At 43.9% G+C, this 12,208-nt stretch overlaps 1 protein-coding gene across 6 annotated transcripts in view; it reads left to right on the top strand.

Moving 5' to 3' along the window:
- The window catches only part of LOC311283501 (uncharacterized protein), a 46,538-nt gene extending 35,368 nt beyond the window's left edge, over nucleotides 1-11,170 (top strand). For 3 of the 6 annotated variants that reach the window (XR_014626074.1, XR_014626075.1, XR_014626077.1), the window contains 3 exons: nucleotides 253-1,038; nucleotides 1,852-1,984; nucleotides 6,538-11,170. The gene's annotated coding sequence lies outside the window, so the exon portion shown is untranslated. The remainder of the gene's footprint in view (nucleotides 1-252; nucleotides 1,039-1,851; nucleotides 1,985-6,537) is intronic. The other 3 variants (XR_014626073.1, XR_014626076.1, XR_014626078.1) reach the window with 1 other exon arrangement.
- The last annotated feature ends 1,038 nt before the right edge of the window (nucleotides 11,171-12,208 follow it).

Raw genomic sequence — 12,208 nt, 5'->3', positions numbered from 1 at the left:
GTCATTGATCAAATATATTTAACAGGTCTTGCTAAAGAAACATGGGATTCCTATAATGTTTTAAAAATAATAATTGGAAGATAAATTTATCTCGTTCATGGAAAGTTTCAAGAACATATAATCAATTTATAAAAAGGCATCAAATAACAGTTGTCTTGGGCTCACTTTCATGTCCTTTCACTTTAGATTTCTCTCTTTGAATTATTTTGATGTACTGAAAATTAAATTTAATATTTTTTTCTTTCATGTCAGACCAGATGGAAGAGAGCGAGGAGAGAGAAGAACTGAGTGAAGTGGAGGAGGAACATCATGTCAAACGCTCAAATACTAAAAATATACTTTTAAAGAAAAGAGCCAAGAAATCTTTCACCTGCACTCAGTGTGGAAATAGTTTCACAAGCAAACAAAGTCTTGAGCGTCACATGAGAATCCACACCGGAGAGAAGCCGTTCTCATGTGATCAGTGTGGAAACAGTTTCACAAGCAAACAAAGTCTTCAGCGCCACATAAGGATCCACACCGGAGAGAAGCCGTTCACATGTAATCAGTGTGGGAAGTGTTTCACACACAAAGAAAGTCTTAAGGTTCACATGATGATCCACACCGGAGAGAAGCCGTTCTCATGTGATCAATGCAGCAAAACATTTCTCTGTGCATCAGACCTGAAGAACCACCTGACAGTTCATACGAAGGAGAAGCCGCATTCATGTTCTGTGTGTGGAAAGGGTTTTTCCCTGCTGCCAAATTTACATAAACATCAGAAAATTCACACTGGTGTAAGAGAGTACATGTGCTTTGAGTGTGAGAAGACTTTCATTTCAGCAAGCAAGTTAAAACGGCACCAGAGAATTCACACTGGAGAAAAACCTTACAAGTGTTCACACTGTGACCAGAGATTCAGTCGATCAGCAAATCTGAAAAGACATGAGAGGATCCACACTGGAGAAAAACCTTACAAGTGTCCACACTGTGACCAGAGATTCAATCAGTCTGCAAATCTGAAAACACATGAGCGGATCCACAGCAAAAGCATTCCCGGTTTGTTACTTTATTTAACTTATTCTACTTTATTTAACGTTAATAATACACCGCACATAAATTTCTAAATCAGCCGTGGCAATAATCAAATGTGGACAATGAAAGATTTATGCAAATATTCAATTACAAGCTACCCTAAAAAAATTCGTTTTAAGGTAAGATTTAAAAATTTGTGACAAGTGCTGAATATATAGACATTCAATAGGCCTAATATTCAATATTCAGTAAAATACTATACTTGCATATATACAATATGAATACAATATGTTCACCTTATCAGTTGCAATTACTAGGCTTTTTATGTAATTGCAAAAATAATTTACTGCATACAATATTATTATTTTCTGTAATGTTCTGGATGCTGTTTTCTCCATTTGTTGATGTAGTGTCTAATGGATGATATGTAATGCTTATTTTATTGACTCGTGTGTGTGTGTGTGTGTGTGTATGATCTGAAAGCGTTGTTTGATTTTGAGAAGTCAATGGTTCTCTTACGAGAGGTTCTCTCGTACTGCGTAATATCTTACGCTATGGGGAAATCTCTTTTCCGCGAGATATTGAAGCCAAAAATTATACTTAATTTTGAAATAATGTAAATCGCGTTGCGGCAGCATGCAGGCATAGGCAAGACGGCTCCCGTGCCGATTGGCTGCCCTACGGCAACTGCAGCAGCCTATCGAGAGAGGCCCCCGTGACGTCAAATCCAATTGGGGCGCTTTGCGCCCACTGCGTCACGTCCCGCCAAAACTCACGTGGCCTGGGCCTATAAATATAGCTCGATAGGCTGATTTCACTGATTTTTCATCTCTTCAGCGAAGCTCACGCATCGCTGGATCCGGAGAGAAAGAAGCCGCGACGTCTGAGAAAGCTCTTCAGCGGGACGAGCCACTGCACCTGAAGCCACTGGCCGCGCCGCCTTCAGTCGCCGTTCCTGCTGCTCTATCCGGTGTTATATCCTTTTCTCTGCTACTGTGTTTTTTGTGTGTGTGTGTGTGTGTGTGTTCGCCGCCGCGAAACACACTCTCATTGCACTAAAAGAGCCGGGCGTCTTTTTCAAGATGCCCCTTTCCTGTGGCTTGTGTCGAGCCCCACTCAGCGACGGGGATCGCCACGTGATCTGCGTTTCCTGCCTGGGTGAGGATCACGCAGCTCTCGCGCTCGCTGACGGCGTCTGCCCTCACTGCGAGCTACTGCCTACGGTGACTCTGAGGACTCGCCTGGCATCCTTCTCTGAGACTGCATCTCCGCCCGCCGCGGTACCGCGAAGCGCCGTGCTCAACAGGTCCTGGAACCCCCCCCTAACCAGGGATGGAAATTAGCACCCGCCACCAGCCAAATGCGGGTGATTTTGTGTTGTGGCAGGTAAACTCGCTTCACCTACCGGCCACCGTGGCGGGTAAATAAAAATAGCATACTGTTTCACACAGACAGCGGACAGTTTTAGAGAAGGCACACTTTCAAAAAAAAAAAAATGTGGCGTTACATCGCAGGCGTTAAGAGCTGGTTAAGAGGTCTGCAGAGAAAACATCTTTGCATTAACTTAACATTGAAATCACTCGCGCCTGACGCGCTATTCGCGAACGCGACGGTGGAGCGTTTTTTAAGATTTCCACTCTGAAGGGTGGTTTCACTTTTTTGCGTTTTTAAGCCCCAAAAACGTCGTCGCCGTCTAAACGAAAGGCACATCTGATAAAATATTTTTACGTTTTCACCAGCGAGCGTTCTCGTGTAAACAGGGCCTAATAGTTTCATTGTTGGGACTAAAAACGTAAAACTGGAAGCCATAAAATACCACGAATCATCCAAATGCCACATCCAGGTCAAAAAGAGAAATATATATATATATATATATATATATATATAAGAGAGAAAGAGTGTATAAGAGAGAAATAGAAAATGTCAGTATGTCATTGAGACTTGAGATTAAATAAACTGCTTAAAGGGATACTCCACTTTAAAATGAAAATTCTGTCATCATATATTCACCCTCATGTTGTTTCAAACCTGTATGAATTTCTTTCTTCTGCTGAACAGAAAGGAAGATATTTAGAAGAATGTCAGTAACCAGACAGTTTCTGGTCTCATTGACTTCCATGGTATATATTTTTCCTACTATGGAAGTCAATGAGACCAGAAACTGTCTGGTTACTGACATTCTTCTAAATATCTTCCTTTCTGTTCAGCAGAAGGAAGAAATTCATACACAGTGGCCGGTGGACAAAAAAGTTAATTTCCATCCCTGCCCCCAACCCACAAAAGCTCGCCGAATCACCCGCCTGCTTCACCCGCTTCGCTAGAGTCTCTTCCTGATGGACAGCGGCCGCCGTCTGCCACCGCTTCCGTCGTGGATATCGACCAAGAAGCCGCGTCTGTGAGGGATGATACCTGCTCTCCCTCTGTTCGAGCCGTGCAAACTGTGCCGTTCACAAGGGAGATCAGGAGCGGACGGTCACGGGGCTAGTTTTACAAGAAAGCTACCCCTCCCTTGCGCCCCAATCACGCGTCACTCGCCGGCGAAAGGAGAAAAAAGAGTGTTTTATCCCACAGGGGCCGGACTAACCTCCATTTCTCACACATTTCTCAGTCCCCTCTTAAGTTATGGTGACTGGAAATATCAATATTGCAGCAAACGAGCCTGTTATAATACACGCACGCCTGCAAACAAACGCCGAAGCAAAACATGATGACGCTCTCTCTCTTACCCGCTCTCTCTCCCTTTGCTCGGGCCGCGCAAACTGCGCCGTTCGCAAGGGATGTCAGAAACGGACGGTCACTGGGCTAGTTTTCTTTACGTTACAAGAAAGCTACCCCGCCCTCGCGCCCCATTCGTGTGCATCACCTGCAAAAGGAGGAAAGAGAGTGTTTTAGTCCCGCCGAGGCCGGACCAACCTACATTTCTCACACATTTTTCAGTCCCCTCTGAAGGTCAGGCGACTGGAAATGTCAATATTGCAGTAAACGAGCCTGTTATAATACATGCACGTCTGCAAACAAACGTCGTCACTAGACATGTTGACGCTCTCTTATATGCTCGCGCTAATTGAGAGCTTATGTGTTTTCCCCTGTGGCTCAATGGCGGAATCTTAGGCGCCAGAGACCCGTGTTCGAATCCTGAGTCTGCCGGCAGAAAAAAAAAATTATGCCCCTTAAAAAGGCGACTGCAGATGTGTAAAAAAATGAGGCCATCTTCTCGTTACTCCTCGTCTCCTCGAAGTAGCACATCTACTTCGAGCCGTAATAGCGAAACTGTTGAGCAAAGGGACCGTAAAGCCTTTATCTCAAGCTCAGAGCGAAGGGGGTCTGTACAGCAGATATTTTCTGGTACCGAAAAAAGACGGGGGTCTCTAGATCTAAGACCGATTCTAGATCTAAGACAGCTGAACAAAGTGCTTTCAAAACGCCGGTTCAGAAATGCTCACTACCAGGAAAATCCTCATGCAAATTCGCCAGGGGGACTGGTTTATGTCAATAGATCTGAAGGACGCGTATTTCCAAATACAAATAACGTCACGTCACAGGCGTTTCTTGAGATTCGCCTTCGAGGGCCAGGCTTATCAATACACAGTCCTGCCGTTCGGCTTGTCCCTAGCACCCTGCACATTCACGATGTGCATGGACTCGGCGCTCGCATCCCTGAAACTTCGGGGCATGCGAGTTTTGAACTACTTGGACGATTAGCTGATTCTAGCTCGATCACACTCAGAGCTCATAGAACACAGGACCATATTACTCGAACATCTCGAGAATCTAGGTCTTAAAGTCAATTGAGCGAAGAGTTATAAGTCTCCCACTCAGAGAATTTCTTTTCTGGGCTTTTGGCCTTGGCCAAACTTCCAAGGCCAGTCACTTGGAAGGAACGATCTGGTTATTCGCTTCCTTAGAGGAGCTAAGAGGTTACATCCTCCCAGACCTCCCTCAGTTCCCATGTGGGACCTTTCTACGGTCTTGGAGGCCATGAAAGGTGCCCTATTCATTGTCTTTCAAGACAGCTCTTCTGGCTCTCGCTTCAGTGAAGCGTATAGGGGACTTACAAGCGCTCTCAGTGAGCGCGACATGTATGGAGTTTGGGCCAAATGACTCGAAAGTCATACTCAAACCGAGGCACGGGTACGTTCCTAAATCCCTCAACACACCGTTTAGGGCTCAGGTGATTTCCCTGCCGGTCTCTAACAAGGAGATGGACGCGAGCTTCCTTTCCCCGGTCAGGGCATTAAGGGCTTATGTGTCTCGCTCGACTGTCTTCAGACAGACAGAGCAGCTCTTTGTTTCGTTCAGCGGACGTTCTAAGGGACTAGCCGTGTCGAAACAGAGCCTATCCAGATGGATAGTTGATGCTATAGCACTGGCTTACGCTTCTAAGGGCCTGCAGTGCCTGTTAGGTGTTAGAGCGCACTCCACAAGAGGCATGGCTTGGTCTAGTGGGATTGCCTTGCAAGATATCTGTATGGCGGCAGGCTGGGCCTCCCTGTCTACATTCATAAGGTTTTATAACCTAGAGGTTCCCGTTTTGCAGGCTAAGCTGCTTTTGGTCTAATAGATCGGTATTGTCTGCTCCGATGTTTTCGGCCCAGAATACTGAATCCGCTTGAGCAACGCTCGCTGATCGATCATGCAACTCTATGGGCAGTGTGTAAGACCCATAATATTCATCAGTCCAGGCCGAGTTTTTTCGCCCTGGCTGTGTAGAACATTATCAATATAATTGCTCCTTATAGGATGCTGTTTTTTACAGGAATGATGCTATTCTAGCCCCTCTTCCTGGACTCTCTGCGAGTCCCTGATGACCATGTACTATATGAGCCCCGGGCACTTGCCCTTGGGACTTTGGTATTGGATCTCAGCATGCACGGCGTTTTACACTGTGTTCCCCATAGCGTAAGATTTTACGCAGTACGAGAGAACCTCTCGTAAGAGAACGTACTCGGTTCTCTCTAGAAGAGGGAACGAGTACTGCGTATCTTTGCCGTGCCTGCAACACGCTCTGGTTCGCTTCGGCGATGAAAAACCAGTGAAAGCAGCCTATCGAGCTATATTTATAGGCCCAGGCCACGTGAGTTTCGGCGGGACGTGACGCAGTGGGCGTGAACCCCCCCTTGGATCTGACGTCACGGGGGCCTCTCTCGATAGGCTGCTGCAGTTGCCACAGGGCAGCCAATCGGCACGTGAGCCGTCTTGCCTAGGTCTGCATGCTGCCGCAACGCGATTTACATTATTTCAAAATTAAGGATAATTTTGGGCTTCAATATCTCGCGGAAAAGAGATTTCCCCATAGCGTAAGATATTACGCAGTACTCGTTCCCTCTTCTAGAGAGAACCGAGGTTACGTTAGTAACCGAGTACGTTTTGTCAGTTTAGTTGAAGTTGTAGTTTACAGTTTTTCTGAATTGCTAAAACACTAACTCCCATTCTCTGAACCAGGAATCTGTTTCCACAATCTCAGATCAGTTTCTTCAGTTCTGCACATACACTGACATATTTTTCTATTGACTTATTTTTCAGGCCATCTCCTCCAGTGAACAGAACGATGCTGAACTGAGCAGCTCTTGGACTGAAGATGCTAGGCTGTTCTGTTTCTTGTCTGTTGTCGCTGCTATATGCTAGGCTGTTCTGTTTCTTGTCTGTTGTCGCTGCTATATGCTAGGCTGTTCTGTTTCTTGTCTAGAGTGTTTTGTTTCTTTTATGTTCTTATATAAGTTAAGTTAAGCTAAATAAAGTTAAGCTGCTGCAAGTAGATCCTGCATCCTTCCCTGCTTCAACCTGCTTTGTGACGCATGTTTTTGGTCATCACACTAAAAATAACAATAATATTTAGAGATGTGAAGAGCTGGAAAAAGTGTGAATGGCTTGAAAGTCCGTGAACGTAGGCTCACTATTGGCCGGCGCTGGTCATGTGTGTGATGCGTGTGATGCTGGCCAATAGTGAGCGTACGTTCTGACGTACAACCCAGACGCGCTGCGCTGTTACACTACGTGAACTCACTCAGAGGCCCACACAGAAGAACATGAAGAGTTGAATAAAGTCGTTATTTTTGTGCACAAGAAGTATTCTCGTCACTTGATAAACTTAAAGGGACACTTCACCCATTTGCTTTGCATCGTTAGAAACCCAGTCATATTTTTGAATGGTCGTGCATTATTCCCTAATTTTCCCCTGAGACGGGAGAAATACGGAGTTCAGTGTTGCAGTTCCTGCTTATGATGTAAAAATCCCATTTCTTTGTAGAGGGGTTGAGACTACAAACACTCGGTCCTCATTTTTCCAGGGGGTGGGACCCACTCACGCTACAGACCTATTACAGATCAGTGGGTGGGACTTCACTTGCAGAAACTAAAGGCAATATCCGCCATCTTTTTTGGAAGCTAAGCTAACAGGCGCTGTGGAGCCAGATGTGAAGTTACGACAATGGCGGAAGAAGAGGATTTTGAAAGTCGAATGCTCTTCTGTCGAATGCGATTCTGATGCTCGACTCAGATGTTCGTGGTTACCATTACGAGCTGCAATATAGCGAAGAGCAGCGGAGGCTGATGGAGGAACAGGAGGCGGAGGCAGAAGACCTGCCTGGCGTGGACGAGGAGCCCGGACTGGCTCGAGCTGGGGCGGACTGGTGGTGCCTGTGCTCTCACTGTGCGCCTACAGACACAGAGATAGAGTCCGTCTGCAGCAAAGAATTTCAACGATGCCAATTTCAAGCTCTGGGTGTAGCTAGCCTTGTAGACGGAAGAGTGATTTCTCTGATAGGCGGATCCCTCATAGGCAGTGTTCTGGATTAATGGGAGTGGCTTGTGGAGCTGTGCATTGTGGTGTATTGTGGGAGTTGTTGTCTTCCATTCAAATGCTCCCTAAAGTGACTTTCTGTCTTTCCTTGGTCAAGAAGGCACCAAATTCTAAATTTATGTTACATTTCGACTACATATATGACCCACTTTCAATAATGATCAATGTTCCCACGGGTGAAATGCTCCTTTAAGGTTGAGCCACTGTAGTCACTTGGACTATTTTAACGATGTCTTTACTAACTTTTCTGAGCTGGCAGATTACCCAGTAGCCTATGGAGAAGTGAGACAGCTCACTAATAAATATCTTAATTAGTGTTCCGAAGATGAACGAAAGACTTACGGGGTTGGAACAACATGAGGGCGAGTAATTACTGACAGAATTTTCATTCTTGGGTGAACTAACCCTTTAATAATGCTGATACATGGACAACTAAAGCACATTTATCACCTGCAGCGCTTTGCTAGCTGGTTGAAGCAGCACTATGCAGTTTTTTTAGCTTAATTTGAACAGCTTCGGAGTCATTGGAATGGTTATATGACATTTTTTGGGTTGAATGATGGTCGTCTCGCACCCCCGAGCGCCTGTGAGACGAAAAACCACACCGGCGGGCACACATCTAAACATTTATATGCTAGCCTTCTGTGTATCATACATACCTCAGTGGACATGGCTCCGTGCGTTCGCCGGGTTCTTTGAAAACAAATGCACATGACCAGAAGATGGGAGGTGGGAGAGCCAACGAGTTTACGAACGGAACCTTTGTTTGTTGCAAAGAAACTCTGTTGCAAAGTTTCCATCATCCAAACCGAGATCCGCGTGTCTAGAGTTCACCATGGAGCAAACACTGATTTCCAATCAATCAATCTGGGACGCAATACAGCAACTGAAATTGGATATATTTTCCCATTTCGATGCAAAAATGGATAATATCCAATCAGGCTTACAAACAATACAAGGCACGCCGTCCACACTTGGTGATCATGTGTCGGAACTTGAACAAAGAGTAAGCTCAAATGAAGACAACTTAACGAAACTACAAAAGCATGTTAAAACATTAGTGAGCGAAAACTCTTACCTGCGTGATAAAATCGAGGATGCAGAGAATCGCTTTTTGCATGTTCCGGAGCAATCAGAGGGCCAGGACATCATTGGCTTCATGAGAGGTCTTACCCAGCAACTTTTGGGGGAAGAGAACTGTATGGTTCCTCCAGTCATCGAGAGAGCCCACCGTTCTCCCACTATGTTACAAACGAATAAGCCGAAAGCTGGGCCAAGGCCAATCCTGGTGAAACTCCTCAGCCTCCAGGATAAACAACTAATTCTACGTCTTTCACGTGAGAAGAAGGAACTAAAGTATAAAGGCAACTGCGTCCACATCTTCCCTGATTTCAGCGCTGGCATTGTCCACAAACGTTGGCAGTTTGATGAATATCAAGTCAAGTCATCATCATTTATATGGCGCTTTTAACAATGTAGATTGTTCCAAAGCAGCTTTACAGTGATAATAGGAGTCAGGTAATGGTACTGATCCTGATGGCCTGGAGATTAAGTCAGTTCTCCCCAAGCTTTCCCGAAATGTGAAATGTCCCACAATATCTTAGACCAGGAGTATACGAACATCACAGGGGCATATAAGCACCATCTGGGACTCTCTGATCACCGGCTATATTTCTGTTTCCAGTCTATAGACCAATAATACAGACAAGAACACCAATAATCAAAACTGTGACGGTGTGGCCAACAGCAGCTAACTCTCAGCTACAAGACTGCCTCCAAGCTAACCAGCATGCACTGCTTCAAGTCAAATGCAGATCAGTCGCATCAAGTCCAACGCACCTATTGATATGAATCATATAAACAATCTAAAAGTTGCATCTGTAAAAAAAAATAAAAAGATGTAAACTTAAAGTAGCATAAGCCTTAAAAATGTACATTTAGTCGACCTGCAACTCGGATATTTGAGTTGACTAAACTTAACTGAGTAATCATAACTGAGATAATGTTAAAGCAAATTTAAATGGATTGAAATGACTTGTAAAGCCATTGAAAGGACAAAGAGAACATTCTCACATATTATTTAATAACTGTAAAAGTCCACAGATTAAATAAAATAATAAAACAAAATTCTCCATAGATTGAGTCCAGGTCAATTCTTCATCATCGACATCTTTGAAGATGAATGCTTCTGTAAGAGATAACATGAAACAAAGCAGAAGTTTACAGATTTGTTTGCCTGTCTATCGGTGCATTTAATCATGTGAAGGATCAATAAGTAAAGGTATTTTACACTCATCATGATAAAGTTTCAATTTATATTGCCACAAAGTGAATCACAAAAAGGGCCTGGTGTGTGTAAACGCTGTGATTTTCTTTTACAAAACCACTGATAGAGAAAACAAGCATTTGTGGACTTCAGACTCTGACACTGACCTTTTGTCTCGATCCCAGCAGAAGATATCTCCAAACATGCCAGTGCAAAGGAGCCTGAAATGAAAAGGACAGTCAGTGTAAGACTATAAAATAAATGCTTTTAATAATGTTGAATACTAGTGTAAATAATGCATACTTCCACGGCGCTCTGCGAAAATACGATCCCCATGTTTAATGCCGTAGAAACCCAGTGTGCGATTCTTCTTCAGTGTGTTGATATTATAGGTGACAAGTACTGTGCTTTCAACTGTGAAAGAAACATAACATGAGTAGAGATTCACCGATTACAATTTTCTGGGCCGATTCCGATTTCTGATTTTTCATTGAGTTTGAGCTGCCGATACCGATTTTAGCCGATTCCGATTTCATTTTTTCTAACCACTTCACAGCACACACAAATATTTATTTTCTATCTTTTCTTTAATAGAACATTTTGCATAGAACATTTTTTGAACAGATAATCGCTATAAAATGGAACTATATAAATTACTCCTGGTGTGGGAAATTAAAAAGTTAATTAAAATTAAACTAAAAGAAAGCTTATACTGTACATTCTGACTAGTTTACTTTTTTTATATAAAACACCATATAGTACTTTTACCCAAACTGAATAATAAAAACAAGTTTAAATGGGTAAATTTTCTATAAATATTATTTTCTGACATAGCCTACTCCAGTTCTTGTTAAAACACACTAGACAACATGCAAATTCTGTGCATTTTGGGCACTTTTTGTGTGAAATAATACTTATTTTGTCCATCAAAAGTGTGCTTTTACTTTAATTGAGCGTGAGCAGCAGCAAAAATAGACTCGGCGCCGAAACCCGCACTTCACTGCTGCTCACGTGCTGCTCCTGCTCATGGTGTGGATGCACTCATTGATTAACGTGCACGGCGAAAAAAATATGCGCTGCTCATGCGCCGCTCACGCTTGTGAAACTGCCATAATTCATGAGGTTTCCTATTGCGCTCCGTTTGCACGTGTGATGCTGATGTTGCGCAATGTTAATCATGCGGCGCCCGGGTGTATTTGACCGGCATAAAATCAGCATCTGTCAGACTAACCACGGCCGATCACGTGAAAATCGGCCAATTCCGGTCACCAGCCGATCAATTGCTGCATCTGTAAACATGAGGAATAGCAAACACACATGATACAGTGAGGAAAATAAGTATTTGAACACCCTGCTATTTTGCAAGTTCTCCCACTTGGAAATCATGGAGGGGTCTGAAATTGTCATCGTAGGTGCATGTCCACTGTGAGAGACATAATCAAAAAAAAAAAATCCAGAAATCACAATATATGATTTTTTAACTATTTATTTGTATGATACAGCTGCAAATAAGTATTTGAACACCTGTCTATCAGCTAGAATTCTGACCCTCAAAGACCTGTTAGTCTGCCTTTAAAATGTCCACCTCCACTCCATTTATTATCCTAAATTAGATGCACCTGTTTGAGGTCGTTAGCTGCATAAAGACACCTGTCCACCCCATACAATCAGTAAGAATCCAACTACTAACATGGCCAAGACCAAAGAGCTGTCCAAAGACACTAGAGACAAAATTGTACACCTCCACAAGGCTGGAAAGGGCTACGGGGAAATTGCCAAGCAGCTTGGTGAAAAAAGGTCCACTGTTGGAGCAATCATTAGAAAATGGAAGAAGCTAAACATGACTGTCAATCTCCCTCGGACTGGGGCTCCATGCAAGATCTCACCTCGTGGGGTCTCAATGATCCTAAGAAAGGTGAGAAATCAGCCCAGAACTACACGGGAGGAGCTGGTCAATGACCTGAAAAGAGCTGGGACCACCGTTTCCAAGGTTACTGTTGGTAATACACTAAGACGTCATGGTTTGAAATCATGCATGGCACGGAAGGTTCCCCTGCTTAAACCAGCACATGTTTAAGTTTGCCAATGACCATTTGGATGATCCAGAGGAGTCATGGGAGAAAGTCATG

The sequence above is a fragment of the Rutilus rutilus genome (assembly GCF_951802725.1).
Source record: "Rutilus rutilus genome assembly, chromosome: 23".
NCBI classification, from domain to species: domain Eukaryota; kingdom Metazoa; phylum Chordata; class Actinopteri; order Cypriniformes; family Leuciscidae; genus Rutilus; species Rutilus rutilus.
This window is presented reverse-complemented; position numbering and strand designations above follow the sequence as displayed.